Here is a 12827-nt window from a genome sequence, read left to right on the forward strand (position 1 = left end):
GAAAAATCATCCATGAATACCTCCACAATACTCTCACAAAAACCATGAAAAATAGCAGACATGCATCTTTGAAAAGTACCAGGAGCATTACATAAACCAAAAGGCATACGTCTATAAGCATAAGTTCCATAGGGACAAGTGAAAGTGGTTTTCTCTTGATCTTTAGTTTTAACAGCAATTTGTGAGAACCCAGAATAACCGTCAAGAAAGCAAAAATGAGTATTTTTAGACAACCTCTCTAACATTTGATCAATAAAGGGTAAAGGATAATGATCTTTCTTAGTAACTTTATTAACTTTTCGATAATCAATGCACATTCTGTACCCTACAACTACTCTTTGAGGGATGAGCTCATCATTATCATTAGGCACAACAGTAGTCATTCCTCCTTTCTTAGGAACACAATGCACATGACTAATCCATCTACTATCAGCAATAGGATATATAATACCAGCTTCAAGAAGTTTTAATACCTCATTCCTTACCACATCCTTCATCTTCGGAATTAGACGACGCTGATGTTCAACAACAGGCTTTGCATCATCTTCCATATTGATAGCATGTTGGCAAATAGAGGGAGAAATCCCCTTCAAATCATCAAGAGTGTAGCCAATAGCTCCTCGGTGTTTCTTCAATATTTCCAATAACCTTTCTTCCTCAATATCTGAAAGCTTAGAACTAATAATAACAGGATATATTTTCTTATCATCAATATGAGCATACTTAAGATTATCAGGCAATGGTTTCAAATCAAAAACAGGATCTTCCTTTGGTGGTGGTGTTCTACCTAAATCTTCAACCGGCAAGTCATGTTTAAGAATAGGTTGACGAAGGAAAATTTCATCAAGCTCATTTCTTTCTTCCCTAAAGACTTCACTCTCACTATCCTCCAAATGTTGCTGCAAAGGATTATTAGGAGCAAGAGCAATAGATGCACACTGTTCAACTCTAAAATCATTATTAGGCAAATCAGCTTTATATGGAGTTTTGGCAAATTTAGAGAAATTAAACTCATAAGATTCACCAGCAAATTTAGTCACAATTTTTTCCTTCTTGCAATCTATAACAGCTCCACAAGTATTTAGAAAAGGTCTACCAAAAATAATAGGACAATACTTACTAGCAGCAGAACCAAGTACCAAAAAGTCAGCAGGATATTTAATCTTACCACATAGAACTTCCACATCTCGAACAATACCAATAGGAGAGATAGTTTCTCTATTAGCTAGCCAAATAACCACATCAATATCTTCAAGTTCACAAGATCCAATTTCATGCATGATCTCCGTATAAAGCTCATAAGGAATAGCACTAATACTTGCACCAATATCACATAAACCATAATAACAATGATCACCAATTTTAACAGAGAGCATAGGAACACTAGCTTTCCTAGACTTATTAGGATGCGAAACAATATTAGAAGCATCTTCACAGAAAATAATATGACCATCTTCTACATTTTCAGTCACAAGATCTTTAACTATTGCAATAGCAGGTTCAACTTTTATTTGCTCTTCAGGTTCTATAGGTTTCTTTTCACTTTTATTAACCGCGCTATTTATAACAGAGTACTCCTTCATTTTAGCAGGGAAAGGAGTTTTTTCAATATAAGCCTCAGGAATAACATGATCAACAGTTTCAATTACTACACATTTATTTATAGATGAATCAATTTTATCTTTATACGGTTCATGATACTTATCAAAATTCTTCTTAGGAAATTCATAATGGGAGGCAAAAGCTCTATAAAGATTTGCAACAACTTGAGAATCAAGACCATAAGTAGCACTCATATTACGAAATTTATCAGTATCCATAAAAGCTTCAATGCATTTATAATCATAATTTATACCTGACTCTCTATCTTTCTCGTTCTCCCATCCTTCAGTATTCTCCTGAATCCGATTAAGAAGGTCCCTTTTAAACTCTTGTTTGTTGCGTGTAAATGATCCAGAACAAGAAGTGTCCAGCAAGGTCTTGTCTTGAAAAGATAGTCTTGCATAGAAATTATCAATAATAACATTACCAGGAAGCTCATGAATGGGGCATTTGAGCATTAAAGACTTCAATCTCCCCCATGCTTGGGAAATACTCTCTCCATCATGAGGCCAGAAATTATATGTGCGGTTCCGATCTTTGTGAATTTCACTTGGAGGATAGAATTTAGAATAGAATAAGGGTACAATGTCCTCCCAATCAAGAGAATCACCATTCTTTAGCAATTTATACCAATGCGCCGCTTTACCAGACATCGATATAGAGAATAGTTTCTTTCTAACTTCATCCATAGCAGTACCTGCACATTTGAATAACCCGCATAATTCATGTAAAAACAGTAAATGATCACCAGGATGGACAGTTCCATCCCCTTCATAGTGGTTATCCATAACACGTTCAATAATTTTCATAGGTATTTTGTATGGGACCTCTTTCTCACCTGGTGCCTCATCCACTACCTTTGCAGTAGTAGAAGATTTTCCAAATAGGAATTCAAGAGAAGATCTCTCCATAATGAATTATAGCAGCAGGCAGAAATAAAATCAGCACAAACAGTAAAAGTTTCCCTTACCAATTCCACTTACCAATAGCGCTTCACTCCCCGGCAACGGCGCCAGAAAATAGTCTTGATGACCCACAAGTATAGGGGGTGTATCGTAGTACTTTCGATAAATAAGAGTGTCGAACCCAACGAGGAGAAGAAGGTGTTGACAAGCAGTTTCGATGAAGGATTCACTGTAAATGCTCACAGACAAGTATTCAGGGGGTTTTGATATAGCAGATAAATAAAGTACGAGTAAGTAAAATGCGAGAGAAATAATTGCAGCGAGTGGCCCAATCCTTTTTAGCACAAAGGACAAGCCGGTTTGTTTACTTATAATGACCAAACGTTCTTGAGGACACACGGGAATTTAGTCTAGTGCTTTCGCTTCATATAGCTGATCAATCTTCATTGTTTTGATAAGTGTTGTGTGGGTGAACCTATGCTAATGCACCGCCCTTTCTAGGACTAATACATACTTGTGATTATACCCCTTAAGCATCCGCAACTACAAGAAAGTAATTAAGATAAATCTAACCACAGCCTTAAACTCTGAGATCCTGCTATCCCTCCTGCATCGATATACCAACGGGGGTTAGGTTTCTGTCACTCCGGCAACCCCGCAATTAGCAACCGAATACAAGATGCACTCCCCTAGGCCCATAAATGGTGAAGTATCATGTAGTCGACGTTCACATGACACCACTAGAAGAATAACACCACAACTTAAATATCATAACATTGAATACTAACCAACATAATTCACTACTAACATTTAGACTTCACCCATGTCCTCAAGAACTAAACGAACTACTCACGAGACATCATATGGAACATGATCAGAGGTGATATGATGATGAATAACAATCTGAACATAAACCTTGGTTCAATAGTTTCACTCAATAGCATCAATAACAAGTAGAAATCAACACCGGGAGAGTTTCCCCTATCAAACAATCAAGATCAAACCCTAATTGTTACAGCGGTGACGAGGTGCAGCGGTGGAGATGGCGGTGATGATGATGAAGATGATGGTGATGATGATGGAGATGATGTCCAGCTCGATGACGGTGACGATGGCGTCGATTTCCCCCTCCGGGAGGGAATTTCCCCGGCGGATTTCTGCCCGCCGGAGAGCTCTTTTCTCTCTGGTGTTTTTCCGCCCCGCAGAGGCGGCTATGACTCTTCTCGACTATCCCCCGCAGCTTAGGTTTTCGGGACGAAGATGTACGCGAAGGAGAGGAGGCCAGAGGGGGCTGTGGGCCCCTGATACGTCCAAAACGTATCTACTTTCCCGAACACTTTTGCTGTTGTTTTGCCTCTTATTTGTGTATTTTGGATGCAACTAACACGGACTAACGCTGTTTTTAGCAGAACTGTTCTGGTGTCTCGTTTTTGTGCAGAAATCCAACTTTCAGGAAAAACCTCGGGATTTTGACAGAAGGCCCTATTTTCCCAGAATACTGACGGAGCCAGAAGGACAAATCAATTGGAGGCCCGAGGGCCCCACACCATAAGGCGGCGCGGCCTAGGGGGGCCCGCGCGGCCCTATGGTGTGGCCCCCTCGGCCGGCCTCCGACGCCCTCCTTCGGACTACTTATCGGCCTCGACCTAAAAACGCACGGAGAGAAGTCGAAGTCGCCAGAAACCCTCCAGAACGCCGCCACATCGCGAAACTCCATCTCGGGAGCCAGAAGTCTCCGTTCTGGCACTCCGCCGGGACGGGGAATTGGAGGAGATCATCGCCGCCATCACCACCGACGCCTCTCCATCGACCAGCCATGTTTCCCCCATCCATGTGTGAGTAATTCCCCCGCTATAGGCTGAAGGGGATGGTAGGGATTGGATGAGATTGGTCATGTAATAGTCATAAGATTGTTAGGGCATAGTGCCTAGTATCCGTAGATGTTACTTTTATGATATTGTTGCAACTTGTTATGCTTGATGCTTGTCACTAGGGCCCGAGTGCCATGATCTCAGATCTGAACATGTTATTGATTCATGAAGATATTCGTTGTTTATGATCTTACCTGCAAGTTGTATACACATGTCGCTGTCCGGAACCAATGGCCTCGAAGTGACAGAAATCGGGACAACCGGAGGGGATGGTAGTGATGTGAGGATCACATGTGTTCACGGAGTGTTAATGCTTTGCTCCGGTACTCTATTAAAAGGAGTACCTTAATATCCAGTAGTTTCCCTAGAGGCCCGGCTACCACCGGCTGGTAGGACAAAAGATGTTGTGCAAGTTTCTCATTACGAGCATGTACGACTATAATTGGAACACATGCCTATAGATTGATTAGTACTTGGATACCATTTTATTATTATCTGCAAATGCCCCTGCTTGACTGTTACATGAGTTTCTCTCATCCATGCAACGCCCGTTCATCCGTCCCCGTGCCTACAGTATTTTAATCCTGATGTTTACTAAAATCACTACTGCTGTCTTTGTTACTCTGCTGCTGTTATTTCACTACTGCTACTGCTATAAAACTGTTACTACTGATAAACTCTTGCGAGCAAGTCTGTTTCCAGGTGCAGCTGAATTGACAACTCCGCTGTTAAGGCTTTCAAGTATTCTTTGTCTCCCCTTGTGTCGAATCAATAAATTGGGTTTTACTTCCCGCGAAGACTGTTGCGATCCCCTATACTTGTGGGTCATCAAGACTATTTTCTGGCGCCGTTGCCGGGGAGCATAGCTTTATTTGGAAGTTCACTTGGATTGATATTGTTCGCTGCAAATTCTCCATCATGGGTAAACCTCGCGATACTTAGGTCGCCATATTACCATCCACTACAAGAAAAGGTACAACTCTGAGTACCTCTGCTGCTCTTGATTCACCATCTGTGATAAGTAAACTTGTTTCACCACCACAAGCTTCAAATGCTGGTACTTCTGCTGAATCTGAAAATTCCCCTTATAATTGTGATGATGCTTCTACTGTGCTTGATAATGATGGTTCGTTAGGATCTTTTATAGATGCTACAATTGCTAGGTCTAGACAAATTGAAAATACTGAAACTCCTAATGAAAATGCTGTTACACCTGTTAATTCACATGAGTCTGTTGAATACTCTAGTGATGATCTTGATGAAGATTATGTGGAACTTGATGATGATTTTATTGAAAAATGCAATGCTACTACTGATGCAAGAAAAATTAAAAAGTTGCTTGCAGAACATGTTGTTAGATATAAACTGTCTCCTGATCCTAAGTTTGCCACATCTCCTATAAACATTAAGGATAAAGATTATGATTTTTCTCTTGATTTATCTCATATAGCTATTGTTGAGAAAACACCCTTTTGTGGTACTGAAAAAGAAAGTCTTTGTTGAACACATGATTGAGCTATCTACTACGAGTAGCTTGTTTTCTGATGATGTTAAGAAGCGTACTTACTTTGTTGCTAAAATCTTTCCATTCTCATTAAAGGATGACGCTAAAACTTGGTATAATAGTTTGCCACCTAATTCTATTAAAAGTCCAAAAGAATTGCTTGATGTTTTCTTCCGTAAATACTTTCCTGCTAGTGCTCAACATATTGCTTTGCAGAGAATCTATAATTTTGACCAGGGAGATGGAGAGAAATTTCCTGAGGCTTTGGCGAGATTTTGCTCTCTTATTAGAGCTCGGCCTGACCATGATTTGGAAAAGCGTGATTTACTTGATATATTTTATAGTGGACTAACCATTGAGTCTAGGGCATACCTGGATAGTTGTGCTGGTTGTGTTTTCAGGAAAAGAACTCCAGACGACGCTGAAGAATTATTGGCTAAAATAGGCTGGAATCATGATGATTGGACTACGCCTGAACCAACTCCAACGCCAATATTGAAGAAGAGGGGTTTAATTAAATTGAATGATGAAGATATGAGGGAAGCCAAGAAGTCTCTCAAGGAGAAAGGTATTAAATCTGAAGATGTGAAGAATCTTCCTCCCATAGAAGATATATGTGAGATAATTCCCCTTCATCCATGATTGAGGTAAATTCCCTTCAGCACTTTACTAGGGAAGATATTTCGTATTCAAAACCTCCTGCGCAATGCTTAGATGAGTTTGATAATTATATTGTTAAGCAAGAAAATTTTAATATGAGAGTAGAGAATCATCTAATGGAAAATTCTCAAGCTATTAGTGAATTGCATGATATTGTGGAGAGAACCTCCAATGATGTTAAGATGCTTGTTAAACATTTTCATATGGTTCAAACTCAAATTGATCAACTCACTAAAGTGCAAAATGACTTGTTGGGAAATAATTCTAAAGAAAAACATGCTTATGAAGTAACAACTAGAGGCGGTGTTTCTACTCAGGATCCTTTATATCCTGAGGGACATCCCAAAAGAGTTGAACAAGATTCTCAACGAACTAAAACTAGTGCTCCATCTAAGAAAAAGAAAAAGAAACATAAGAATGTTGTAGAATCCTCTGAACCTGTTAATGATCCTAATAGTATTTCTATTTCTGATGCTGAAACTGAAAGTGGTAATGAACATGATAAAGCTAATGATAAGAATGATACTCCTGATAAAGAAGCGGTTGAAGAAGAACCTGAAAAGCATGCTAAAAATAAAAAGTATACTAAAGAAGATTTTATTGCTGAGAAACATGGTAATGAAAGAGAACCTTGGGTGCAAAAGCAAATGCCCTTTCCTGCTAAGAAACTAAAATCAAAGGAAGAAGAACACTATAATAAATTTTGTGATTGGATGAAACCTTTATTCTTGCAAATCCCTTTGACTGATGCTATTAAATTGCCTCCTTATTCAAAGTATATGAAAGATATTGTTACTAACAAAAGGAAAATCCCCAATGAGGAAATTTCCACTATGCTTGCTAATTACTCTTTCAATGGCAAAGTTCCAAAGAAGTTGGGCGACCCAGGTATACCTACTATTCCTTGTTCTATTAAGAATAATTATGTTAAAACTGCTCTATGTGACTTGGGAGCCGGTGTTAGTGTTATGCCTTTTTCTCTTTATAAGAGACTTTACTTAGATAAGTTGATACCTACTGATATATCTTTGCAAATGGCTGATAAATCTACCGCTATTCCTGTTGGTATATGTGAGGATGTTCCTGTTCAAGTTACTAATAACTGCTTGATATTAACTGATTTTGTTGTGTTGGAAATGCCTGAAGATGATAATATGTCTATTATTCTTGGGAGACCTTTTCTTAACACCGCATGGGCTGTTATTGATTGCAATAAAGGAAAGGTTACTTTCAATGTTGATGATAGGGAGCATACCGTTTATTTTCCCAAGAGGATTGAGAAAGCGTGTGGAGTTAATACTATTTCTAATGTGAGAACTATCAAAGTGGGAACTATTGATTGTCCTATATATGAGCCTAAAGAAGAATATCAAACTCTTATGATTGGATCCATATCAATACAATTCAAGGTAACATGATTGATTTGAGGTTTATTTCTTCTTATGCTATGTAAAATTTATTTGGTGGCAAGACTTGATCAACCTTGTTAACAAATACTTTTTATATGCATAGAGGAGGTAAACAACATCTCTTTCTTCCTCCACTTGCTCTAGTTGCTGTAGCACTTTTAATTTGCAAAGTTCCTTAGTTAATTGGAGATTTCAAAAATTTTCCTGGCTAGTAATAATAAACTTAATACCCAGAAATGTGCATTTTTCAAAGTTTTCAAAAATTCACAAAAAATTATACCGTTGGTCCTATTTTTCGACGAGGCACCTGGGAGCACCAGAGGATGACCTGTGGGGCACCACAGGGTGCCACACCACCAGCCGGCGCGGCCAAGGAGGTGGGCGCGCCACCCTGTGGTGTGGGCCCCTCTTTGCCCCACTATTTCATCTCTTTCTCCCAGCATCTTCTCTCTCCCGAAAAAAACTCGCACCAGGTTCCTCTCACTCGCGTTTTTGCTCAAGAACTCCAGATTTCTCGATCTCTTTGCTCAGCCCAGATTTCTGTCTGAGATTTGGCACATTTGCTCTTCGGTATGTGACTCCTCCGATTATCCAAGTAGAATTTTGTTTGGTGGAGTATATCTTGAATATTTTGCTGCTGTAGGTAACATGTTTAGTGAGCTTGCATGCTTGTTCTAAGTGGTAGAAACTAGTTTTGATGCATGATTAGTACTCTAGCAAGTTCCTATGGTAGTTTCCCTCAATTATATGTCACCAAATCAAATTTTATATCACTTGTTGAAAATTTTAGAAAAGAGATGAAGAAGTTCAACTTTGGAGAGTTGTTCAAGAAAGGAACAACCAGCACCGGGAGACCTTCTAGGACCGCCACCCAACTTAGGCGATCGTACAATGAGGATATCATCGCGCCTAGCTTCGCGCCCGAAGAGGACAATGGGGCTCCTAATGCTTCATCCTTCCCATGTTATGATTTTCTGACAAATGCAGGGATACTGGATGATTTCTTCACCCTTGTCAACAAGGCGGGCTTAGCCACCTACGTGGGAGATGAAAGGGAGCAATACTACATGCTCACCAAAATCTTCGTCGAGAGCTTCAAGTTCCAAAACACGCAATATGAGCCGATAGTTGCATTCAAGATCTATGGTAATCCTGTTACTATGGAATTGAAAGAATTTTGTCGTGCATTGGATATTGCCCCTGTAGGTACAGCAAGGAGGATTGATGACAACCCCCGGGACTTGTTGGAGCTTTATCGAGGGATCACCAATGATGATTATCGCACCATTCAGCGTGGCAAGATAAGGAACATTCAACTCCCCGCCATTAAATATTTTGCATATTACATTGCTACTAGCATTCTTGGTAGGGAGAACACTAGCAATATTTCTAGTTACCATCTTGCTTTCTTGAATATTGCACTTACTGGACGGACATCTTATCATCTTGGTTCTCTTATTGCTCGCCGCCTGTCTAACAGGGGGCCTATTTTTGGAGGAACTATTGCATTGCGCGTTTTAACACATTTAAGACTTCCTATTGATCCTAATGATGTGCCATTAACCCATAGGAGGCTTGATATCACTGCTATGAAAAGCCATCACTTTGTTACCACTGATTCCACTTTAGATAATATGGTCTATAGAATGTTGTTTGCTGACGGGGATGAGAAAGAAATCCCTCTTCCCCAGCCAGGTTTGTTCTGTATTGACAGGCAACCATGGTCGCGCACTAAGGAGGAGGTGGATGAACATATGAAGATACAAGATTTCCACCAGCAGCATGACTCCGAGGACGCCGAGCCCTCCTACGACTACACCTTCACGTATCCGGGTGCTTCTTCTAGCACATACCCGGAAGATGATCCATCTTCGTCGTACTACGGAGATACTACCTCATGGGGTCGATGGGATTGAACTCCACTTAGGCCCAAAGCCTAAGCTTGGGGGGAGGTATACCGGCATCACTCATTCTTTGCATATTATGGTTGCTGGATACTTGTACATACTTGTTTAGTCTCTTTGAGTGGTTTTCTAATGAGAGGGAGATGATATTTGGGGAAGTGCTGCCTGAAAACAGATTCTGGACTGTTACTAGAAAAATTCGTGCGCACAGCCAGAACGTTATTTTGAGCTGCCAATTTTTGTGCAGGTTCCCCAGGTTGTTATCTAACTTTCATTAGTTGAACACTTTTCGAGCTGAGCAACGTAAGATTTTTGTAAAAATCGATTTCTGTACTGCTGTCAGGTTTTGGCAGATTTCTGCCATCTCGCTTTTCTGTGTTTCTTTTAGTTTTCATTTTCTTGTTCTTGCTTTGTTTCTTTCCTAAAACACAAAAAGACCAAAAATATTTCTGCTGTTTCTCTTCACCATTTGTTTATCTTGGTTTCTTGCATTTGTTTCGCTTTATTTGCTATTGCCAGTTTGCTATAAGAAAACCCAAAAAGATTTTGCTTTGTTTGTTTGTTTCCTTTTGTTCTTGTTCTCAAATTCGAAAACACCAAAAATATTTGTTGTTCTTCTTTGGTTTTGTAAAGTTCTTTATGAGTTCAATGGTCTTCGGTGGCTGGAGCGTGGTTTTCATTTCATATTATCCAAGCTACACAAGTGAAAGGCAATAATGACGATATTCGACAATCTGATTGTGGTGAGAGGCTGGTATGAACTCTATTTGTTTTCATTTTTGTACATATACTCATCCATGTGAGCATGCTTAGTTGGTTCATGTGAGGTATATGTCATTTAAGAAAGTCTAGTAGTTCATGATCTCTCATGTTTAGCTCCAATTTATTAATATGAGTAGCATGTCATGGATGTTTGCTTGCATTGTTTTATTCATAGATAGGTATGATATTGTGGTATCCTCCTCTGAATAATTCGTTTGAATTAACTTGGCACATGCTCACACATGCATATGACTGAACAAGAGTCAATTAAGCCTCAATGATTTACATTGCTTCAGAGTTCTTGTATCACTTTTATGCCTCAGTTAATTTATTTTGCCGCAAGCATGATTATGACAGTTATTGCTCTCTTGATTTGTCGCTCCCTAGTCTTTTGCTAGCCTTCACTTGTACTGAGCGGGAACGCTGCTCGTGCCTCCAAACACATGAAAACCAAGTTATTCCAGAGTGTCCACCATAAATACCTACGCATGGCATTTCAAACCATTCCAAGTAAATTCTCATGCGCTACCTTTAAACCTTCAAAAATGCTTCTCAATTTGTGTTAATGTTTCATAGCTCATGAGGAAGTATGTGGTGTTTAACTTTCAACCTTGTCATTTACTCTTGACGGACCTTCATATGGACTAGTGGCACATCCGCTTATCCAATAATTTTGCAAAAAGAGCTGGCAATGGGGTTCCCAGCCCCGATTAATCAACTTTCACTAATAATTCTCTTCACATGTTTTGCTCTGATTCATCAGTAAGCAACTTAATTTTGCAAATAGACACTCCTCCATGGTATGTGATTGATGGAAGGCACCCGAGGATTCGGTTAGCCATGGCTTGTGTAAGCAAAGGTTGGGGGGAGTGTCACCCATAATAAAACTAAAATACGTGTGTAAACAAAAGAGAAGAGGGATGATCTACCTTGCTGGTAGAGATAACGTTCTTCATGGGAGCCGCTCTTGAAATTCCGGTTGGCGAGGTAGTTGGTGTACCCATTACCATTCGTTGACAACAACAAACACTTCTCAAAATAATTTTACTCCTGCTTTACAAATGAAAAGCTCTAGCGCATGTTAATCCCTGCTTCCCTCTGCGAAGGGTCAATCTTTTACTTTTATGATTGTGTCTCCATCCTTTCTTTGAGCACTTTCTTGAGAGCACAACTGTCATTCTTAGTGTAATATGCTTGTCTCAAAATATGATTGATTGTGGTATAACTTTGATGCTTTTATCTTTGACAATCACTATTTCTAGTCTTTCTATGAACTTCAGAGGTGCCTGAGCATTTATGTTTTGCTGATCAAATATGGGCAAGCGAGATACCACTCTATCATATTCTTTTATGAACATTGCAATCCTGCTTATATACATGGTTCATGATGCTTATTATTAATTGTTGGTACCTTTCCATGATTGACATAGCTATGGATGATCTTATTTGCATGTACCTTATTATGAACTGCCTAAGTGTTAGCCATAGCATGAGAATATTTACATCATATGAACAAATGTGTTCGTGAAAGTTCTTTTATCGCTCAGTTGTTAACTGAATTGCTTGAGGACAAGCAATAAGCTAAGCTTGGGGGGAGTTGATACGTCCAAAACGTATCTACTTTCCCGAACACTTTTGCTGTTGTTTTGCCTCTAATTTGTGTATTTTGGATGCAACTAACACGGACTAACGCTGTTTTTAGCAGAACTATTCTGGTGTCTCGTTTTTGTGCAGAAATCCAACTTTCAGGAAAAACCTCGGGATTTTGACAGAAGGCCCTATTTTCCCAGAATACTGACGGAGCCAGAAGGACAAATCAAGTGGAGGCCCGAGGGCCCCACACCATAAGGCGGCGCGGCCTAGGGGGGGCCCGCGCGGCCCTATGGTGTGGCCCCCTCGGCCGGCCTCCGACGCCCTCCTTCGGACTACTTATCGGCCTCGACCTAAAAACGCACGGAGAGAAGTCGAAGTCGCCAGAAACCCTCCAGAACGCCGCCACATCACGAAACTCCGTCTCGGGAGCCAGAAGTCTCCGTTCTGGCACTCCGCCGGGACGGGGAATTGGAGGAGATCATCGCCGCCATCACCACCGACGCCTCTCCATCGACCAGCCATGTTTCCCCCATCCATGTGTGAGTAATTCCCCCGCTGTAGGCTGAAGGGGATGGTAGGGATTGGATGAGATTGGTCATGTAATAGTCATAAGATTG

The sequence above is a fragment of the Lolium perenne genome, chromosome 6 (assembly GCF_019359855.2).
Source record: "Lolium perenne isolate Kyuss_39 chromosome 6, Kyuss_2.0, whole genome shotgun sequence".
Taxonomy (NCBI): Eukaryota; Viridiplantae; Streptophyta; class Magnoliopsida; order Poales; family Poaceae; genus Lolium; species Lolium perenne.